Here is a 21,757-nt window from a genome sequence, read left to right on the forward strand (position 1 = left end):
TCCCTCCCCTCGTGAATGGTGTCCCTAATAGGGTAAGGTCGACTCTACCCTAGGCAATTTCAATATGGATGCATGAGGCTGGGGTTCGCTAATGCATCTAGACTCGATAAGCTCAGGTCCCCGAGCCTTCAGACTTAGAAACCAAGGGTCATCAATCCCAAAGTTCTTTATCGGTGGCTCGAGCGATTCCCCAAACACAGCTACGCACACATCGTGTCGCGGCTACGTGTTTGAGTGAATCTATCAAGATCCTCAACCTTCGACCAAAAGCTAAAGGCTATCAACCCATAGCTTAAAGCGGAAGATTGAGTGACCCATTGGATCATGCTACACACACATCGTGTCGTGATCACATGTCCAAGTGGGTCGCCTAATCCTAATAGGGTGGAGTGGCGTGACAAGCCACTAAAAGAAAAATAAAAGAGGGATAAAATAATAAAGCGAATGCACGTATGCTAGTGCTCGTTTGGAGGGGAGGGATCGAGAACCAACGCGAGGCTCTAAGGTGATGTCCCCCACCCAAATGCAATGCAAGCGCGAGATAAACAAGTAAACATACATCCAATCAACCAATCATACATTCGTGAGCGAGGGAGTAATTTGAGACGCGAGTGAGGCAAAGAGTCCTAAAAAGGGAAAATGCAACCCTAATATCCAAGATGCAATGCATAAAAGGGGTAGAAAAAGGAAAAAGATGGCTAAATCGAATCCTTGGACCCACTTAGGAAGTCCCCAGTGGAGTCGCCAAGTTGTCGCGCCCCACTTTTGATGGTGTGGTGTGTGAGTGGTAGTGTGTGAAATGTGAATGTGTGCGAAAGTGAAAATGAAGGCCGTGGGATTGTGAAATGCGACGGTTTGGCCAAATAAAGTTCAAAAAGGGTTTTGGGTGAAAACTGGAGTCGCCACTTGGTATGGAGTTAGGGTGTACCAAGTCACCCAAAAATGATTTTTGTTTTTGAACGAAAAAGTAAACAAACCCTTTTAAAACTTTTAGGTCTACGTAACCAAAGAAAGGGATTGGGGTTCACATTTGATAAGGGAGAAGGCAAAGGCAAAGCCTAAGGCACTCCCTTACCCTAGCCAAAGCTAGTTGCGTGACTTAGCCTCACGATTCCTAATTTTTCTACCCAAGGTATGTATCGCGTGTTGGATATGACTATATGAATGCAAAAACCTAGACCTAGGGGGACATGGGGGAAATTTCTCTTCCAAGGTTGAGTGGTGCCAATCACATTAATTGTGAAGCCCAATAATGATCCTTTGGAGAGGTCACACCTAATCCTAAATGACGTAAAAATGAGTGAAATGAATGCATGCCATGTGAAAATGTGAGTTTGTGTGAAGTGAGAAAAGTAATAAAAATAATAGGATGTAAGTGGAGGTGTGCAAATGTATTTACAAGGTAAAGTGAGTAAAGAATGATGATGTGAAAATAACATAAAGTGCATGTGTGCGAGTGACATGGTATAAAGTGTGAGTAGTTAAGTGAAAACGTCCAAAAGTAGTGTGAAGTGAGAATGTGGAAAAAGGGTTAGAATATAAAGTAGAAGTGTATGTGATAGCGAATGAGTAAGATGCATGAATCCTATAGGAATGCATCAAGACGGGAACGGGGAGTCCTAACTTTGTGACTTTAATTTTCCCTTTGATTAGAAGGGAGAACTAACTTGCTAAGGCTATTTTGTAGCCACACTCGCTCGTTTCCCTTGTCGAAAGGGGACTCTTCAAGCAAATGTACCCTATAACTAGCATGAGATGCAAAAACCTAAAATAAGGGGAAAAGGGGTTTGAGAAGCATGCCAAATGATAAAAACTACGAAAAATGCATGAAATGAAGTGAAACATGCAAGTATGGACTCACGAGAGAAATCCCTAAGGGTCTAGCGTTGGACTAGCCCATTCTATGAATTCCTACTAGCGTTGGACTAGTGGAAACGTACATTCATCCATCACATTCATTCATGGCTATGGAAAGCGAGTAGACATGTCAATCACCTATAAACACATAGCACATAACACTTAGCATGCTCGGCTAGATGCAAGAACCTAATTAAAGCAAGTAATACATAACACATAGGCATGCAAATCACGCAAGGCAAATGAAGTGAAGGAACCCCTAACTATTACACTTGGGGAGGCCCTGTTACAATCTAAGGGGAAAAAAAATAAATAACAATAATAAAAATAAATACCTAACTATTACAAATTTGGCATTCAAGTGCCTTTCAAATGATAGATATACAAAGCTAAAATTAATAAAGCAAATAAATAAATAAATGAAATAAATAAATAAACATCCAAGAGGCATGCAATTAAACATGTGAAGTCACATAGGGCACATAGAGCCAAATAAAGCAAGAAATAAGGGATTAGGGTGTACCTCCCTTAAATTGGGGCTCTAATGGAGTGAAGCCACTTATTTACCCTCCAAAAATAATAAATGAGTCAAGGCATCACTTTAATCAAGAAATAATCACAAAAGATAAAAATGAAATGTGAAATTGAATCAATTAAATCATATAAACAACCCACATTTAAGCAGTCAAAAGAAGAAAGGACTTGATTGCAAAAATTAACAAAGCTTTGGGGTCAAAATTAAAGAAAAATAAAGTTTAGGGGCCTATTTGCAATTAAACCAGGGACTCAATCGAAAGGAATGGAAATGTCTAGGGCCACAGTAAAAATATCCAAAAGTCAGGGGACTGGAATGAAATTGTGTCATCAGGCTACTTGACTTAACAGGCCATTGGGCCCTTTTCTTTATTTGTTTGGGCCAAGACTCTCTAGGCCCATCGCAAAACCCAGAGGCTTTAGGTAGGTTGGCCTTCATTTCTTAACAAAGCAAACCCAACAAAAGGAGTGGGTTTTTATTCCCTAGGCCCAAGCCAAAAATCCAAATAAAAAGAAGCCAATTCACTTGCACAAACCCAATCAAGTATTATTACCCAAATCCTAAATCATAACACTAAACCCAATAACATTAAAAAAAAATTAAGCCACAATTATGAACTAAAATAAAAAAATTAATCAATCCAAAAGGCTACTTAAACAATATTGAAAAAAAAAATGATTAAAGTCTAAGAGGGAGAAATGAGTTCAACTTTTCAATCCTTTGGGCTATATCAAGATAAGGGGGAAACTTGGGAGGTTCAATCACAACAAAATAGGGGCCCAATTGAAAGAAATTAAAAGTTTTTAGGGCCTGATCAAGATTTTTGAATGTTATCATCTTCTTTACCGAGAAACTGAAGCAATCACCAGTTAACATTTCCGTTGTTATTGATCAGCAATACCAGAAACTTGTTTCAATTCCAAACCAACGAAATCCACCCAGAATATGCAAAAACAAATTCATCTCCTATCACTGATTCGGATTGGAGCAAGAAACAGAGAAACAAAACAAAACAGCAATTCATCAAGATTTCTCAAACGCAAGGAATGAGCTCACGGACTTGGAAAAATGCCGGCTAATCATCTATCAATTAGAACTTTCACTCGGACAATTTAACAAGCAATGGATGGGCATGAAAGAACTTCAGCAAATTTCGCTCAATTGACTCTAGAATCCGCCCCAAAATTTCATTAGCAACTCAAGAAATACAACCCAATGAACCCAGAAAGCATTTATGCCCGAAATTGTAGATAATCAACAAGAAAAATTGCGACAATAAACTCACAAGAAACATGCTTGGGGTTGGGATTTTTCAGCATTTGTGCTTGAAAGGCACATTGAAATTCGATGGAAGGAGTGGCTTACCGTGTTTTCTTGGTGAAAATTGGCAGACGGGCACTGGATGTGGTGGAAGACGATGGCGGCGTTTTCTTGGGACGACGGCTCCAGCTTTCCAAATTCCCCCTTCAGTTTGCTGAAGCTTTTCCTCTGTTTCCGTTTGCAGCTGCGGTTTTAGTTTTTCCCTTTTTGCTCGACTTTTCTCAGTCGCAAACCTCCCCTGTTTTCTTCGCTTTTCCCATTGAAAACCTCCAAAATCTGGATCATTCACAAGCTGCACAAATTGCGGATGATCCTCTTGCGGCAAAACAGCGGAAGGGGAGCTCGGAGTTGTCGACCATGGGGCCACCGTGAACTTAGGTTGCCCAAACCTCTTCCAGTGTGCCCAAGTTCTCTTGATCCGCAACTCTGTTCTCAAGTACCCGTTTGGATTTGGGGCCAGGAGGCCGTCCAAATGGGTTGTCTCTCCCTCTGGCTCTCCTTGTGGTCTGGAACATAGGCGGTCATCGTCGCTGCAGTCTTGATTGACGGCAACGTTGCAGTTTGACAATGAAGAGGAAGATAAGGCTTGGATGGCCATCAGATTATACAATGAATTGGGCGGCTCTGTTCTTTCTTTTTTTCCTCAGCCTTGTTTTTCCTTCTTTTTTCCGTCGCCGCCCCTCTGCCTTCTACTCTCTCTCGCGTTTTTCTTCTTTGTTTTTTTAGTCTTTGTTTTTAACTCCAGAAAAACCCCCCTGTTACCCTTAGTTTCCCCTCATGTTTTTCTTCCTGTCCGCCGCCCCTCCATTTTTACTCTGTTTTTTTCCAGTCGTAAGCCTCTCTGTTTTTCTTGCCGTTCGCCGCCTCCCACGACGAAGCTATCTTTTCCTTGGCTCTCTGTTTTTCTTTCTTTCACTCCTGATCTGAGCCGAAAACCTTACTCGGCCTTCTCCACTCTTACCTTTTCACTCTCAACCTTTTTCTTCCGCTCTCTCCATTTTTATTTTCTGCTGATACCCTCCTCCTCCTTCTTAGTTTGCCCTGTTTTTAGCCGCCGGCCCTAGCCCCATTTCCGTTGTCTCTGTTTTTCCTTTTTTCCCTTGCTTGGCCCCTTCTCCTATTTTTTCCTTTTCCTTTTTCTGCCCCTAAACTCATTCTCCTTTCCTTTGGCTTGCGGCCCTTTATTTTAAAGGCACCTCCAAGACTAAACCTAACTTGAAAGGCCAAGATTTCAAACCCCAAAGTAGGCTTATGTGTCTTATTTTTGTCCCTTTGATTGATTTTTCTTTTTTTTCTTTTTCTTCTTTCTTTTTTTTTCTTTTTTTTTCTTTTTTCTTTCAAAACCCTAGAATCGAAAGAAACAAAAATAAAAATTATATGACTAAATGATGAAAGTTTAATGAAATGATAAAAATGACTTAAAAATAAAAGACTAAAAGCAAATGAAATTAATCAAAAATAAAAATAATAGTTAACAAAATGCCTTAAAAATTTGGTGTCTACACTACGTAAATCAAAGAAAAAGGTTCGGAAGTCACATTTGACGAAGGGGAAGGCAAGGATGAAATCCAAGGCACCCCTTCGACCTAGCCAAGGTTAGTTGCGTGATTTAGTCAAAGATTTTCTTGTTTTAACGAAAGAATTTATCACATTTGGAATGTACTATATGAATGCAAACCCTAGACCTAGGAGGGTATCGGGGGTCAAAATGTATCTTCAAATCTTATTTGGTACCAATCACATTAATTGTGACGCCAAATAAAGACTCTTCGAAGAAGTCACGAATAATGCAAGTCATGAGACTCGAAAGAAAAAGTAAAGAAAATAATAATATACAAATGTGTATGACCTAAAGGAATGCATCATGTCGGGTGCGGGGGATTAATGTTCGTGACTCAATGTTCCCTTTAATAGAGGGAATACGAGCGTGCTAACGCTAGAGAAGCCAAACTCGTCCATATCCCATATCCAAGGGGTATTTCCCTATCTAATCAAGCAAATGCACTAATCTACCCCCTAATTTCTTAAATGAGATGCAAATCTAAATGTTATATATATATACATAGGGGCAAGGGATATTTTATTAGGGAAAATATTATGTGAAAATTATAAAGATCCTAACAAATGGAAAAATATGCATGAAGTGTAATGTAATCATACAAACATGATCTAGCGAGAGAGGTCCCTAAGGGTCTAGCATTGGACTAGCCCATGTCTATGGATCCTCACTAGCATTGGACTAGTGGGAAATCGGAACAAAGGGGCCACAACTAGTGTTGGACTAGTGTGGTGACGTCACACAGTCATTACAATCAAATAGATCACATAAAGCATAATAAAGCGAATAAACACATAAATCACATATAGCACATAACACATAAGCATGATATCTAGATGCAAGACCCTAGGAAAGCGAGTAACACATAACACAGACATGCAAAACACACATAAGGCAAATAAAGCAAATAAAGCCCTAACTATTACATTCGGGGAAGCCTACTACAATCTAAAAGGGGAAACGGAATAAAATAAAATAATAACCTAGCTATTACAACTTTGGCATTCAAGTGCCTTTCAAATGATCGAAATTGAAAATAACTATATGAAACTAATAAAGTGGATAAAAGAAATAAATCACATAGACATTCAAAAGGCATGCAATTTAGCACATAAATCACATAGACACATAGGGTCAAATAAAGTGAAAATAAGGGATAGAGTGTACCTCCCTTGCAATGGTAATGAAATGAAGGAAAAATTATCTTCAAAACAATAAAAAGGTCAAGGTACCACTTTAATTGAGAAAAATTAAAAGAAATGTGCAAAAAAACAAAGCTCACTTGATCATAAAGCCCCTAAAATCATGAATTAAGTGCAATTGAAACAAAACATAGTAGTTAATTGAAGCAAACAAGCAATGAAGTTGTAAAATAAAAACTACCAAGGACCAAATTGAGAAAATTATTCAATCGATTGGGTCATAGCAGCATTAGTTAGAAGCCAAGGGGTCAAAGTGCAGTTATTGAAAGATTTTCATGCAAGAACACGCAAATGCTTCAAGTAAACCACCGAACCAAGCTTTCTTTGTTTCTGCAATGTACTGAGTTCCTCCAGTGAAACCCTAATGCAACTAACATCTCGGCCGATCAAACAAAGCCTCGACATTAAACCCAAAGCAAATACAAAATTCAACAAGCCAGTAACTTAATCATGAAGTTATGCAAAAATTGGAAAGGCAGACAAAGATTCGGAAACTTCATTATCCTTTGCTGCCATTCTTTGCTATCCAAACACTACTACCAGCTCAACTAACAACAACTTGGAGCAAAGTAACAAGTTCACAAGCATGTTTTTGCACTTTTCACCATACAACTTCAGGTTTAAATACCAGAAATTCGTGCAAGGATCCATGCAAAAATACGAACAGAGCTTTCTGCTACAACAAAAAAACAAATTTGGCAGCTAAGGAGGTTTTCTGCAATATTTTTCTTCATTCGGCCGAGACTACATTCACGCAAATGACTCAAGCACATCCCCACTCATTCAAACACAACATGGAAAGACATTGAAACAAAGGTAGGGGGGAAATCCAGTAGGCTTTCGAACTCATGAAATGCAACAAAATGATCTGGAAACATGCTAATATTTGAAGAACAAAAGCTGCTGCAATTTTCCAGCTATGATTAGCTACACTTATAGTGTTCATCAGCCGTAATTTTCTCATCCAAACACAGCCAGCTTCTCAACCAAACAACAAAACTATGGTTTCAAACATCAAAACCACAGAAATTCGACATTCGAGCATGCAGACCTTAGGCAACAAACAAACAATTTCTGCAACAAAACAGTTTCATTTCTTCCTTACCCAGTTCAGAGGTATTCATGCAAAGTAACACGAGATTGGACATTTCTTAAACTAAACAACTATAGCCATGATAGTTCAACAACAAAAAAATGCAGCCTGGTCGAAGCTCTGCTGCAACAGAGTTCTGCTGTGAACTTTTACAGCTCATCCACATAGTTATGTCCCTACAAAAAAAAACCCAAACCAGACCCATTATTTCATCAGCCAAAACTCACATAATCCTCAACCCCTCATTGCTTACAGAAACCAAACATGATGGCCTGTCTTTAGCAGATGTAATCGAGGAGAATCCGGACAAAAACAAAACAACAAAGCACAGATTAAGAGGTCATGCAACTCTGAAGAAAAAAGGATCTACAATCCGCTGGGGTTGCTTGCTACAAACATCAGCCATAAACTCCAAACAAAACTCATAGATTCACCAGATGAAACCCTATAGAAAACACAAGCTCCAACCCTCCAAAACCCAGTCCAACACGAAATCCTCCACCCCAACCGGGTTCACAAACAGGATGCGCAGGGAGGAAGAAAAATAGAAACAGGCATTGCAACAAAGGTTTCAATACTTCTGAGCGATGGACGCTGTAGAAATGGGGACTGACCCCTTTGACAAAATTTCAAAATAGGATTGACCCAGACAAGAAATTTAAAACGGGACTGACCCGATCCAGAAATTTAAAATGGGACTGACCCAAACGAGAAATTTAAAATCGGGTCTGACCCGAACAAGGAAATTTAAAAATCATGGGACTGACCCGAATAAACTTAAAATCATGGGACTGACCCGAATAAACTTAAAATCATGGGACTGACCCGAATAAAACTTAAAATCATGGGATTGACCCAAACAAAATTTAAAATCATGGGACTGACCCAAATAAAACTTAAAATCATGGGACTGGGCCGAATAAAACTTAAAATCATGGACTGACCCGAATAAAACTTAAAATCAAGGGACTGACCCCAACATGAAATTAAAATCGGGACTGACCCGAGCGGACTGACCCCAACATGAAAATAAAATCGGGATTGACTCGAGAGGACTGACCCCAACATGAAATTTAAAATCGGGGTATGCACACTAGTGGGACGACCTCAATGCTAATGGAGATAAACTAAAAATAACAACACACATGTTAGTGAGATAGACTCGATGCTAACGGTGGTGGAATGAAAACTCACACGTTAGTGAGATAGACTCGATGCTAACGGTGATGGAATGAAAATGCACACGTTAGTGAGATAGACTCGATGCTAACGGTGGTAGTATGAAAACGCACACGTTAGTGAGATAGACTCGATGCAAACGGTGGTGGAATGAAAACGTAAACGTTAGTGAGATAGACTCGATGCTAACGGTGACGGAATGAAAACGCATACGTTAGTGAGATAGACTCGATGCTAACGGTGGTGAAATGAAAATGCACACGTTAGTGAGATAGACTCGATGCTAACGGTGGTGACTCGATGCTAACGGTGGCGAAATCAATGAATTAAATGTGGTTGTCAAGAATGGGGAATGGAAGGGTGCGCGGCGGGCGCTGAGATTTCATCAACAAGAAATTGAAATTTGTCAAGGAATAAGAAATTAAATTCAAGTTTGATTTTTGAGAATCTTTTCAAAAATACTTTGCCCAAATTTCCACCAATTATTGTGCAACCGATAAATTGAATTGCATTATGGTATGATTGCTCCTCCTTGAGGTCTTGATTCGTAAGATTCTGACTTACGCTTCTTCATCGATTTCAGCCATGAGTACCTGCACAGGGGGCTTGCCAAAGTACAACATGCACTTTATTTTAAAATATTGCAACTACTACTCATGGAAAGAGCAGTGTGATTGATTTGAAAGTCTTGCTTGACTCTTTGATGAAATCCTCAAATGGACTATAAAAATATTTGCCCCTGTGTGGGCTTATTTTACGAAATCTCACAAATAAAAAATTTGCCCCAGTGTAGGCCCATTTAGTTGCAAAAATTTGTTTGGATGACTCTCCATTTATTTGAACAAAGTAAGAGACTATGTTCCCTAACAGAAAATTTCATGATGAATTTTTCAAAATAATACCCAATTTCAAATGATTCCTTCCCCCCTTTAACATTGATGCTTTAGGTAAAGGGTCACCACTTCTTGTTAGCTCATCTTTCAGGATCAATCAAGTGGGTATTATTTCTGATTTTGAGGGGGCTAAGGAAAATGAGAGGTCAGGATCTGTCTTATTCTTGTGCCCAAAATTGTATGTAATCCATTCAACATCACATCTTAGTGAAAGCAAATAGTATGTCACCCCTATTTCTTAAGAAAATTTAGTCAACATATAAGCTTTATAAGCTTGCAACAATATGGGTAGAAATGCTAGCTAAACATGTGAAAACTAGTTATACCCTTATGATCACAAATGATTGACTTCTTATGAGCATAATCCTCACTTTGGGTTGCCATGAAGAATAAGTCAGCGATGGACTTTATAAGCTTATAATGTGGCTTGAAAACAATAGTTAAAGAATAAGACTTTCAAGGACATTGCACCGAAGATCGCATTTTTTCCAAAATTGCCCCTATTTTGAACTCAAAGATCTCAGACTTTGTTTGCATTTTCTCATCATTCACCAGGGACTTCAGCGTCGAATCTTTTTGCATTTTTTTTTGCATTCAGTTTGCTTGCCTTTTCTTTTCAAATGTGCCCTTATGGATTTTCACATGATGAGCAGTGTCAACCTCATCTAATCAATTCAAAAATACATCTAAAAAATTTCTCGGCATCAGTATATGAGCATCACTTGCCAATTAGAAAATTTCTTACAGAGAAATTGCAAAGAACAGAAGTCAGGGCTTCCGGCTTTTGTAATGGGGTCAGGTGGGGTGCTTAGAAAGGTTAAGGCTTGAAAGCGGATTTCAAAAGCGGTTTGAATGACCTGAGATCGCACTATTGTACCAACCTTGTTTTAGGGTTAAATCAGAACTTGCCTCAATTTATTCTCAATTGAGGCGCTTTTCTCTTTCATTTTGTTCTCTTTTGTCGGCCTTCTGCCATTCTTTTGAACTTTTCAAAATTTGCCCCAGTTCATGTTCAACTGAGGTTCTCTTTTCTCTCTTTGTCTTTTGATTTTGTTGCCTTATCACTTTTCACCTTTTGAGACTTTTCTTCTTTTTCAACTCAAACTTGCCCTAGTGTGGGGTTTGCGATGCTCAGAGGTTGCCAAACGAAGTATTTTATTCTGAAGGCTCAAAAGGGATAACTAGGGATAGAATGTTTGATTGGAAAAGAAAAGGGCCTGACTTTTAATCCGTTCGTTACATTAACTCTGAAAGGAAAATTTTCATTAATAAGAAATTTTTTTTTTTTGCATGCATCTGAATCAATTAACCGAGGATGAGTCCCATTCATCCATATCCATGAGAGATAGAGGATCCGCCGGACAACTTTTCTTTCTCTTCTCTTTCTCTCTTTTCTTTTCTCTCTTTTTTCAAAATTGAACCCCAGGTAGAATGAATTTTCCCATTCGCGGTTCTCTCTTTCTTTTAATTTTAGCATTTTGCTTTTTTCCCTTTTTGGAAAAAATCTCCAATCTCCTTCCCTAATGTGGGGTGCGATCATAAGTGTTTTGAAAAGAACCACCGATTTTAGCTCAAATGAGGATGCAAGGGGTAAAACAGTGTTTAGGTTGTAGAAACGACGGCCAAAGCATCATTCTTATGCTTCATGACAACCAAAGTAATGAACTGCTCATTGAAAATCCATTTCCTTTTGATATTTGAAAATTTTCCAATGTAGGGTAGTGATCATTAAGGCTCTTATTTGAAACAAAATTATTCTTTCAAAGGCTCAAATGGGAGAGCAAATGATAAAATCTGTATGGGTAGAGAAACGAACGCTCGAAGTATCATTCCAAATTTCCAAAATAAACAAGGATAATGCACATTTTTGCTTTCACTTAGATGTGAATTGAACATAATTAGACACAATGGACATTTTTCAAGCAAAGATTAACCCAATTTGCAATTTATCAATCAATGTGACTGATTTTATTTTGAGGTTAAGTGAAGGAGAAAAGGTATCTCATAGGGTCTTTTGAGTGACCTCTTTGTAATTTTGAGCACTCTTATTGTATAGCTCGGATCACCAATCTAGTGTACATAAGGATTTTAGAAAGCATACACTTGTGAATTTTCAGGCTGGAAGTTGAGGAAATCTCAATTTGATTTTATTTCTTAAAATTCATCATGAAATCTCCAATGAGCAAAAGAATGAAATGTACATGATTATATACAAATCAATAAGTATCCAAAAATTTCATTGCTGAAGAAGTTTAAAACAAAATTTCTCGTTCAATTATAATACAAATGAGAAGAGAAAACTTCTGAAGAGCTACACATATACACTCTTTGCCTCCTTTTCTTTTGGGACAAAAATGCATTAACAAGTCAAATATACAAAATTTTCCTTTGAAAAACAATTATAAAGTCTCTCAGAGACTTTAGCCTAGAGTTTTCAGATGGATCTTTCATGTTTTCGTTGTAAGATCTGCCCAAAAATCAAGTAATACTTGTAATTTTCAAATTTATCAGACATAGAAAAATATTTTCACCTTATTAAAGCATTTTTATGCATGCAAGGGAGGGGAGAAAACAAAAGAAAAATACCCCGAGTTAGTAGGCAAAACTGCAAAATCGGTATGCATGTCCTATGGGGGAACCCTTTTATGCCAAGGGTAGGCCTAGCATGAAAATGCAATCCTCTAGGGTAGGCACCATACAATACCTGATGAATCCGATCAACTGATTGAGTGAAAAAATGATTTGAAAAAATTGGCCAATTGGAGTGAGAAGAGGCATTTGTCTTAAAAATGAGGACAAAGTCCGAATGGATTGCTTGTTTTGATCAACACATGATGTGAGAAAGAGCCTACTTTTGATAGGATTGCAATGCCTCGACTAATTTATTCAGTGAACCTTAGATTTAAACCCTAAAAGGAATAAGCAGATCACGAGGATAGGATGAAATTGATGATTTATTCAAAAATTGACCGGATCACCTTTAAAAGGGTAAAATGGTCAAATGTGTGACGACCCCACTTCTCCCAAGGGCGAACCCAAGGGTATCGGCGGGCCGCCTGCCTAGCTCGCGCCAGGACTCAAAACTTAAAGCAATAAAACGAGATAGATCGAAAGAGCACTATATACAATATATACAATCCCAAAAGTTATATTTACATCTTCCAAAGTCTCGAGTCAAACCACTCTAATAGACTATAACCATAACCAGCAGAAGATAGACCCTAAGAAGGGTCCTTATACAAACCACCAAAACAAAAACAAACATCCTAACTGTTCAACTATTACAAGCCAATCTAACTATACTAGCATACGAGCCAAAAGTCCCCGCGTCGGCCCCTGCTAAGGAAAACAAAAGGAAAGGGGTAAGCTATATGCTTAGTAAGTAAACAGGGGCGAAAGCATAAATTTCACGTAACAACAGTTACACAGTAAGAGTAAAGCAAAAGCAGAAAAGTAACATCACATAATAAGGATACAGGTGGCTCCAAAGCCAATTCATATGCCATGCGTGATCTCCTGCCGACACTCCGTCGACCACACTCAATGGTCCGTAGAACTTCACTTGTACACCCACCGACACCTTATCACCCTCACTGGCCAGTCACCTCACAAACTTGCCCGGGCGAACGAAATCACAAACTTGAGCTTGAGTCACAAGCTCGGGTCACAAACTTGGTCACCTTCTCGGTGAACCGGATTCACAAAAGTGGTTCATAACATGAACCTACAAACTTGGTGACCTCAGACTAAGTTGGACTGACTTCGACCAAGCCCTAACCGGCTCGAATAGTCCATACAGGTCTTAGATCGGGCCCACGAACTCACAAACTTCACAAAATTCACAAACTTTACTCGAAAGTCGCCCCGAGCCACAAGCTCAAGGGTTTTGGTTCCAAAAGGGTCATATACATATGCCAAGTACAATTATACATTCAAATTAGGGTTTAGGTCGAGTGCGATAAAGTACACCCTCGCCTAAGTACCCTTTTCACATATCTCAAACACATAGCAAAGAAAACACACCAAACTGGCCTGAATACTTACCCAGAAACTGAAATAGCAAAAGTACGAAGTCGGATCGAAATGAACAGCTAGTAGTGGGCCCCACCAGTTCCGCCCAGCTCACCACCGTCTGAAATAGAAGATTGTGTCACATAATATCGCAAACGGCTACTATCGTGCCTAAAACAAGCAAAACGGCAAAACGACACGCGCGCACGTAAATATGACGGACGGAAACGGAAACGGCCGTTAGCGGAAACGGCAGATTTGACACTCATTTCTAGTTTACTCATAAGCTGAGCTACGAATATCGGATTAAGGCCTATGAGATGCCATATCGAAGCTTAAAGGATGAAAAACAATTGTTATGAAGACATCCAGAACTGAAATTGGAGGCTTCAGTCCCAAATGAATCAAACACAATCACGTACGAAATCTGGCCAATGCACAAATGGTCAGTTTTGGGTGCAAACTGTTTTCTATGCTACACATGGTCAAAAGAGCTGAAAATTGGCAGTTAGATGGTTCATTCCAAATGGAACAACTTTCATGAAGGTCAGCAATCCAAATTCGGAACGGAAATTGGTCATCAGGACCAAAACAGATCTGACCAGAAAATGGTCATTTTCACGGGCAGGCCTTGTTTGCTCGGCTATATCTCAGGTTTTATAAATCCGATTCATGAAATTCCAAGGGCGTTAGAAAGCTCTGATATAGGGCTATAAGTTTGGTGTTTTGGTCGCAAGCCCAAACAGCTTGTAACCCAGTCAAATGTGAAGCCAAAGTTCCAGTCGTAAACTGTCCGGATATAAGAACAGTCCTGACATGAATTCTTATTTCGATCATAACTAGAGCTACGGAACTCGGATTTTGACGCACTTTATAGCGTTTCGAAGCTGTGACCAAGATCTACACTTCTTATGAAGGAGTCAACACCCAGATCGTACTCTATCAAAATCGAAAAAGTCACGGTCAGAAACTTTCCAAAAACGTAACAGAATTTGACGGTCAAAACAGGTCTGAGTATTTCGTTTATAACTCAGGATATACTAATCCGTTTAACCTGAAATTTTACAGGAATATCCAGGACTTAAGGGGCTACAATGTTGAAGAAGGAAACTTTGTCCAATTATGAATGTAACAAGGTCAAAAATGCAAGACACTATACCAGAATCGCAAAATAGGATCACAAACCGTATTTGACCTCAATATGCGGTAATGGCACCAAATTTACTACGGTTCTCGGATGGGGGTGTAAGACTCACCGTTTCGAAGCTAAGAAACAGGGCTACAACAATGTAGAAGGCCACTCAGTCCAAATTGTAACGGCCCCACTTCTCCCTAGGGCATACCCCAGGGTATCGGCGGACCGCCTGCCCAGCTCTCGCCGGGACTCAGTCAGTCACTATAAGAAAAGATAAGAAAATCAACAAAACAATCGAAATAACAATAATTTCAAACCTAAACGTAAACTTATATACATATCCATCCCAATAGCAATACAACTTATGTACAAAGGTTCTCCATTCTCCATACAACCAGCCCACGAAACATCGGGGCGAGAACCACAACAAAAGAGTCAAAAGTACTAGATCGGCTAGTCTATACGTAGCTTCCGTCCTCGAACGTCTTCCCCTGCTAAGGAAAACAAAAACTAAAGGGATGAGCTGGAAAGCTCAGTGAGGTTCCGTACACATAGGCAACAAGAGAAACAAATGCATGTAAACAACAATTCACGATACAAGTACAATAAAGCGATAAACACATTCATTAAAAGGATACGGGCTCACAAGGAGCCAATCGTTCATTCATTCATTCTCCTTCCATTCTCCTTCCTTCAATCATTTGAAAATGCATTTTGTATAAGTAAAACCCCTCGTTCATTCATTCATTCATTTCATTCACCCCGTCCCTGGCTTTTGGCCAGGCTCCACCAACCTACAGGGTAATACTCGAGTATACCGGATCATTCACCCAAGTTCCTAATCGCTCGACCGAGTCCGACTGGCTCGAGATGACCGGTAACAAGGGGCAATGGCCAGTTCAGCCCGAAGGCCTACATTCATGCACAATTAACATTTCAATCGCTCAATCATTAAAATTTCACAATCATTGAGGCTAAGTGCGGTAAAGTACACACTCGCCTCGAAAATCATTTTAGCAATCATTGAAAGCATTTAACACGTTATCAATCATTCAAACAAGCCATAAAATCAGGAAACATAACAAACAAGGAACACTCACCTATAACCGCAAAACAACGCCCAATTCTCAATCACCAAAGAAACCTAAAATTCCACAAAGATCACATTACAATCCATCTAGCATGATTTAGATGAAATCAACAAATACCCGACTACTCGGGAGTAAACGTATAAAAGACCCTCAAAGTGTAAAGAGGGCACTTGGATTCGTAGACAAGAATAACCCTAATGCAACCCAAACCAAGAAGGTTATGAAATCTCTAAGAGGAAACACTTAATTCAAAACAATTCAAATTTCCGTTAGAGAGGCTAAGAAAACATTCTTTCGGAATTACGTATGTGACTCAAAAGCATATAAATTCAAGTGGCCAATAAAGGACCAATGCCTTGATGAAAATCATGTGAAAAGGAGGATAAAATACTTTAACTTATTCATTTTACCAGAAAATAAATGGACGGCATGTCCCTTGTGTTTACCTATTTTTCCAGCCATTAATGGCTTCATTATTTTTCTCAAATCAGTCCCAACATGTCATATAGAATAAACTCATGTCCAAAAGCCGTTCACTAGGCTTAAAATCATATAAATACAACGATAAATACGAAAAGCAAGCTAGAAACATTTTCAGATAAAACAATACTTCACATCATTTTGCGGGAATGGCACTACGATTATCGGATAGAGGTGCAAGATACACCGTATCGAAGCTAACAGGTAGGGCTATAATGTTGTAGAAGGTCACTTAATCCAGTTTCGAGTACAACTAGGTCAAAAATACAAGACACTAGTTCAGAACCGTAAGAGCAGGGGGACAAACCACGTTCTGGTTAACGAACTACAATTCGGTCTACTTAGGTCCAAATCCATTGATTCCAAAGCCAAATGATAGCTAGGACATCAGGCTACATTTCATTAGAAGACCTCTACAACCAGTTCAGAAGTTTTCCTAGCCAAAATAGCTAATTACTGCAACAATTCCCAAGTTCGGATGAAACCAGAGCAGCAGGGGTAAATTCGACTTTTCTCACCCTACACTACTCCGATTGACCTGAAATTTTACAGGTACCTCAAACACATCAATACCTACAACTTTCATGTTTTAAGCAAAGGCCAATTCGGCCTCTAACTAGGGTAAACAGTGCCGGACAGAATTGAAGATAATGAAGCCCTAAGTTTTCCAAATTTCCTTTCAAACAAGAAGTTCTTGCAATAAACCATCATTTACACCAAATAGCCTCATTCTATAACATTCCCCTTCATCATACATGGCCACATAGACAAAATCAAATGCAAACAGAAAAATCATAATTAAATATAAAACTTCACCATAAATTCCTTAAACCCATGAAATACTTCACAATATAACATATTCAATCATCTCAAACCCTAGCTTAACCAATATTTAAACCAAAGAAGCTTGTTTAACCAACTCACCTCAAATTCAAGAAGCTAACAACTTGCAACCTCCCCTCCAAAAACAACTCCACTAGTACCTTTAAACCACCTTAGCCAACACTTGTATGGAGTAGCATAAAAATCTATTGGTGAAATCTCAAGATTGAAGCAAAAGTTGAAATGAGAAAATGAAAGCTTTTCTTGGTTTTTCCTCTCAAGAGTCACGGCTGAGCAAGGAGCAAATGAAGATATTTTGGTGATCAAAAGTGATAAGAAGGAAGAAAAAACGCTGGTCAAACCAGCTGTCCCGTCAGAATCCGGCCGGATATGAGGCAGAGACGAATCCAATTTTTTTTCAAAACTGCACCACAATCCGGCCAAGAACTGGCCGGATTCGACCCCTTCAGCTTTTCTCAAAATTTTTCCTCTTTTCCGAATTCAATCGTCGCGCTCAAACGTACTTCTAACACATACACTTACATACATATTTCCTACATAAATGCACATAACAACTAGGCCTTCCTTTGTTTCCAACGATTAGTTACAAATTTGCACTTAAGAGGAGAAAAGGAGAAGAAACAATAGACTAAGGAAATATGCAAATTCTAGGGTTCTCACACTCTCCCCCCCTTAAGAAATTTCGTCCTCGAAATTTTTTTTTCCTCACCTTCATTTGCCTCAGGCGAGTCCGGAACCGTTCGGTTGTTTAATGCATATGCTTTGGCCGGTACATTTGTTCGGTTCCCTCTTTCTTTCACCGGTTTTGATTTCGTTCCATCCAGTGACTGAGTACTACCCTCACGTGGATGTCTCCTCGGACAATTGCTCACTTGATGCTCACTGCTTCCACAAATTAAACATTTCCGCCCTTTCCGCCAACAAGCATCTTCAGTGTGGTTGGCCTTTTCACAGTAACCGCAAATCAAGGGAGAGGTCATCTTTTGACTATCTTGAGAAATCTCCTTAGGTCCAATTTGACTTCCTGTAGTAGACCTCTCATCAACTGCCCCTATTGACCATGGCGGATAGGATAACTGGCTCCCCTTTTGTACTTTAGACGGCGCCATCGTTTCACTAAACTCTTCCAATCCACTGCCCGATGCACCTCTTTTCCGAGTTTGGGAGGCCTTTATTTGTGCCTTGGCTCTCTCGATTCGTTGAGCTTTCTCAAGGGCCTCCGTAAACGTATTCACTTGCGCGGCTGCCAACGCCTCTTGGATGTCCAGGTTCAATCCCTGTATGAACCGCCTCACTCTTCTCGGTTCCGTAGCTACTAATTCAGAGGCAAACTTGGATAGTTTGGTGAATTTTGTTTCATATTCAGCCACACTTAATGTCCCTTGGCGTAGTCCAATAAATTCGTCCTCCCTCCTTTCTTGGACTAAAGGTGGGAGGTACTTCTCATTAAATTCTCTGGTAAAGTTCGCCCAGGTCCACATGGTCCGTTCCCTTTCCCATTTTTCTCGAATTACGTTCCACCATGCACGGGCCGGTCCTTCAAATTGAAACACTGCAAAGTTCACTTGCCTCTGCTCAGTGTAGTTTAAAGCTATGAAAATATTAACCATAGCCTCTAACCATTGCTCGGCTATGTCTGGATCAGGTCCTCCAAGGAATTTTGGAGGTGCAAACTTCTGAAACCTCTCCAGAGCTTTATCTTCGCCCATCTCAGGGTTCCGGGGTTGATTCACAGGTATTTGGCCTTGTTGGTCCACCAACCTCGTCAAAATGTTTGTCATTTGTTGAATTGCCGTCGCCATTTGGTCTCCGGTTGCTTCTCTCAGTCCTTGGTCCTGCTCGGCAGACGTTTCCCTTTCTGCTCTTGGTTCTGGGGTCCGTTTAGTTCCGCGGCCTTGACCACGTCCACGACTACGTCTCCCGTCCATAGATATATATTTCCCGTCCATAGTATTCCGACCCGTATTAGACCCGGATCCGGATATAAATGATTTAATAATTTATAAAAAATATATATTATCAATATAATTTGATTAGGATGATGTATTTGAGTAAAATCAATTTGATTTATTTTCTTATTTGGTTTTTTCTTTGCATTAGTTAGAAATTAGTTTACAAATATATCTTTTTCCCTTTTTTGTTAGAAATTATAAATTTTGGCAAATTTGTTCGGGTAGACCCGACCCGGATCCGAGACTCGCCGGGTCCGGATCCGGAACACAGAATAAAAGACACGTCGGGTAAACGGGTCGGATCCGGGTCCGGGTCCGAAATAATGAATTCCGGCCCGGACCCGGCCCGTTGACACCCCTAGGTGACCCCCTGGGAAATCCTCGTGTTGCACCCCTCCCTTTTTTGTTTCGAAATCCAAATTTCCCCTTCGTTCTTTATGCTGTAGTAATTTAGTTCCGTCGGAACGATTGCTTTATATTTTGCTTCTCATCGAAGCACGAAGGCGGATCTGAAGGCGCGAGACAAGTCAGGAACGGTACGGCGGGATCGAAGCCCGGATCGTCGGTCAAAGTTGTCGGAGCAAATGTATAAGCGCAAGCGTGAAGGATCAATTTCAGGATAATTGAGAGTTGTGCGACGAGGGAAAAAAAAGGTGCAAAGCAACAAGAAAAAAATATAAAAGTAAATAAATAAAAGGATGAGAGGAAATTCAAGAATTGACGCTTAGAATGAATTCGGGTCCAGAAAAGCCAAACTGCTTCACAGGACGTGGCAGTTTAAAAGAATAAAGCGAAAGGAACATGGCGGGTGCGATCATACCAGCACTAATGCACCGGATCCCATCAGAACTCCGAAGTTAAGCGTGCTTGGGCGACAGTAGTACTAGGATGGGTGACCCTAGGCCGGTCAACGGGTCGGGTCTACACCCGGATCCGGATCGGATCCCTGAAATTTTTGCGGGTATGGGTAGGGATTTAATTCCGTTATCCGGATTCGGATCCGTTTTTTCAAACAAAAAAACGGGTCGGATACGGAATATAGTATTCCGACCCGTATTAGACCCGGATCCGGATATAAATGATTTAATAATTTATAAAAAATATATATTATCAATATAATTTGATTAGGATGATGTATTTGAGTAAAATCAATTTGATTTATTTTCTTATTTGGTTTTTTCTTTGCATTAGTTAGAAATTAGTTTACAAATATATCTTTTTCTCTTTTTTGTTAGAAATTATAAATTTTGGCAAATTTGTTCGGGTAGACCCGACCCGGATCCGAGACTCGCCGGGTCCGGATCCGAAACACAGAATAAAAGACCCGTCGGGTAAACGGGTCGGATCCGGGTCCGGGTCCGAAATAATGAATTCCGGCCCGGATCCGCCCCGTTGACACCCCTAGGTGACCCCCTGGGAAATCCTCGTGTTGCACCCCTCCCTTTTTTGTTTCGAAATCCAAATTTCCCCTTCGTTCTTTATGTTGTAGTAATTTAGCTCCGTCGGAACGATTGCTTTATATTTTGCTTCTCATCGAAGCATGAAGGCGGATCTGAAGGCGCGAGACAAGTCAGGAACGGTACGGCTGGATCGAAGCCCGGATCGTCGGTCAAAGTTGTCGGCGCAAATGTATAAGCGCAAGCGTGAAGGATCAATTTCAGGATAATTGAGAGTTGCGCGACGAGGGAAAAAAAAATGGTGCAAATCAACAAGAAAAAAATGTAAAAGTAAATAAATAAAAGGATGAGGGGAAATTCTTGAATTGACGCTTAAAATGAATTCGGGTCCAGAAAAGCCACACTGCTTCACAGGACGGGGCAGTTTAAAAGAATAAAGCGAAAGGAACATGGCGGGTGCGATCATACCAGCACTAATGCACCGGATCCCATCAGAACTCCGAAGTTAAGCGTGCTTGGGCGAGAGTAGTACTAGGATGGGTGACCCCCTGGGAAGTCCTCGTGTTGCACCCCTCCCTTTTTTGTTTCGAAATCCAAATTTTCCCTTCGTTCTTTATGCTGTAGTAATTTAGCTCCGTCGGAACGATTGCTTTATATTTTGCTTCTTATCGAAGTATGAAGGCGGATCTGAAGGCGCAAGACAAGTCAGGAACGGTACGGCTGGATCGAAGCCCGGATCGTCGGTCAAAGTTGTCGGCGCAAATGTATAAGCGCAAGCGTGAAGGATCAATTTCAGGATAATTGAGAGTTGCGCGACGAGGGAAAAAAAAAATGGTGCAAATCAACAAGAAAAAAATGTAAAAGTAAATAAATAAAAGGATGAGGGGAAATTCTTGAATTGACGCTTAAAATGAATTCGGGTCCAGAAAAGCCAAACTGCTTCACAGGACGTGGCAGTTTAAAAGAATAAAGCGAAAGGAACATGGCGGGTGCGATCATACCAGCACTAATGCACCCGATCCCATCAGAACTCCAAAGTTAAGCGTGCTTGGGCGAGAGTAGTACTAGGATGGGAGACCCCCTGGGAAGTCCTCGTGTTGCACCCCTCCCTTTTTTGTTTCGAAATCCAAATTTTCCCTTCGTTCTTTATGCTGTAGTAATTTAGCTCCGTCGGAACGATTGCTTTATATTTTGATTCTTATCGAAGTATG

The 21,757-nt window shown here is 40.1% G+C and overlaps 2 non-coding genes and 1 pseudogene across 2 annotated transcripts; all 3 read left to right on the forward strand.

The window, feature by feature from the left end:
- The first annotated feature begins 19,955 nt into the window (after positions 1 to 19,955).
- Positions 19,956 to 20,073, forward strand: LOC113717474 (5S ribosomal RNA; annotated as a pseudogene).
- A 927-nt stretch (positions 20,074 to 21,000) lies between these two features.
- Positions 21,001 to 21,119, forward strand: LOC113717487 (5S ribosomal RNA). Its single transcript, XR_003454404.1, has one exon. It is a non-coding gene; the product is annotated as a 5S ribosomal RNA (ribosomal RNA).
- A 414-nt stretch (positions 21,120 to 21,533) lies between these two features.
- Positions 21,534 to 21,652, forward strand: LOC113717511 (5S ribosomal RNA). The gene has a single exon (XR_003454426.2). It is a non-coding gene; the product is annotated as a 5S ribosomal RNA (ribosomal RNA).
- Positions 21,653 to 21,757: the final 105 nt, after the last annotated feature.

This window comes from Coffea arabica, chromosome 11c (assembly GCF_036785885.1).
Source record: "Coffea arabica cultivar ET-39 chromosome 11c, Coffea Arabica ET-39 HiFi, whole genome shotgun sequence".
NCBI classification, from domain to species: domain Eukaryota; kingdom Viridiplantae; phylum Streptophyta; class Magnoliopsida; order Gentianales; family Rubiaceae; genus Coffea; species Coffea arabica.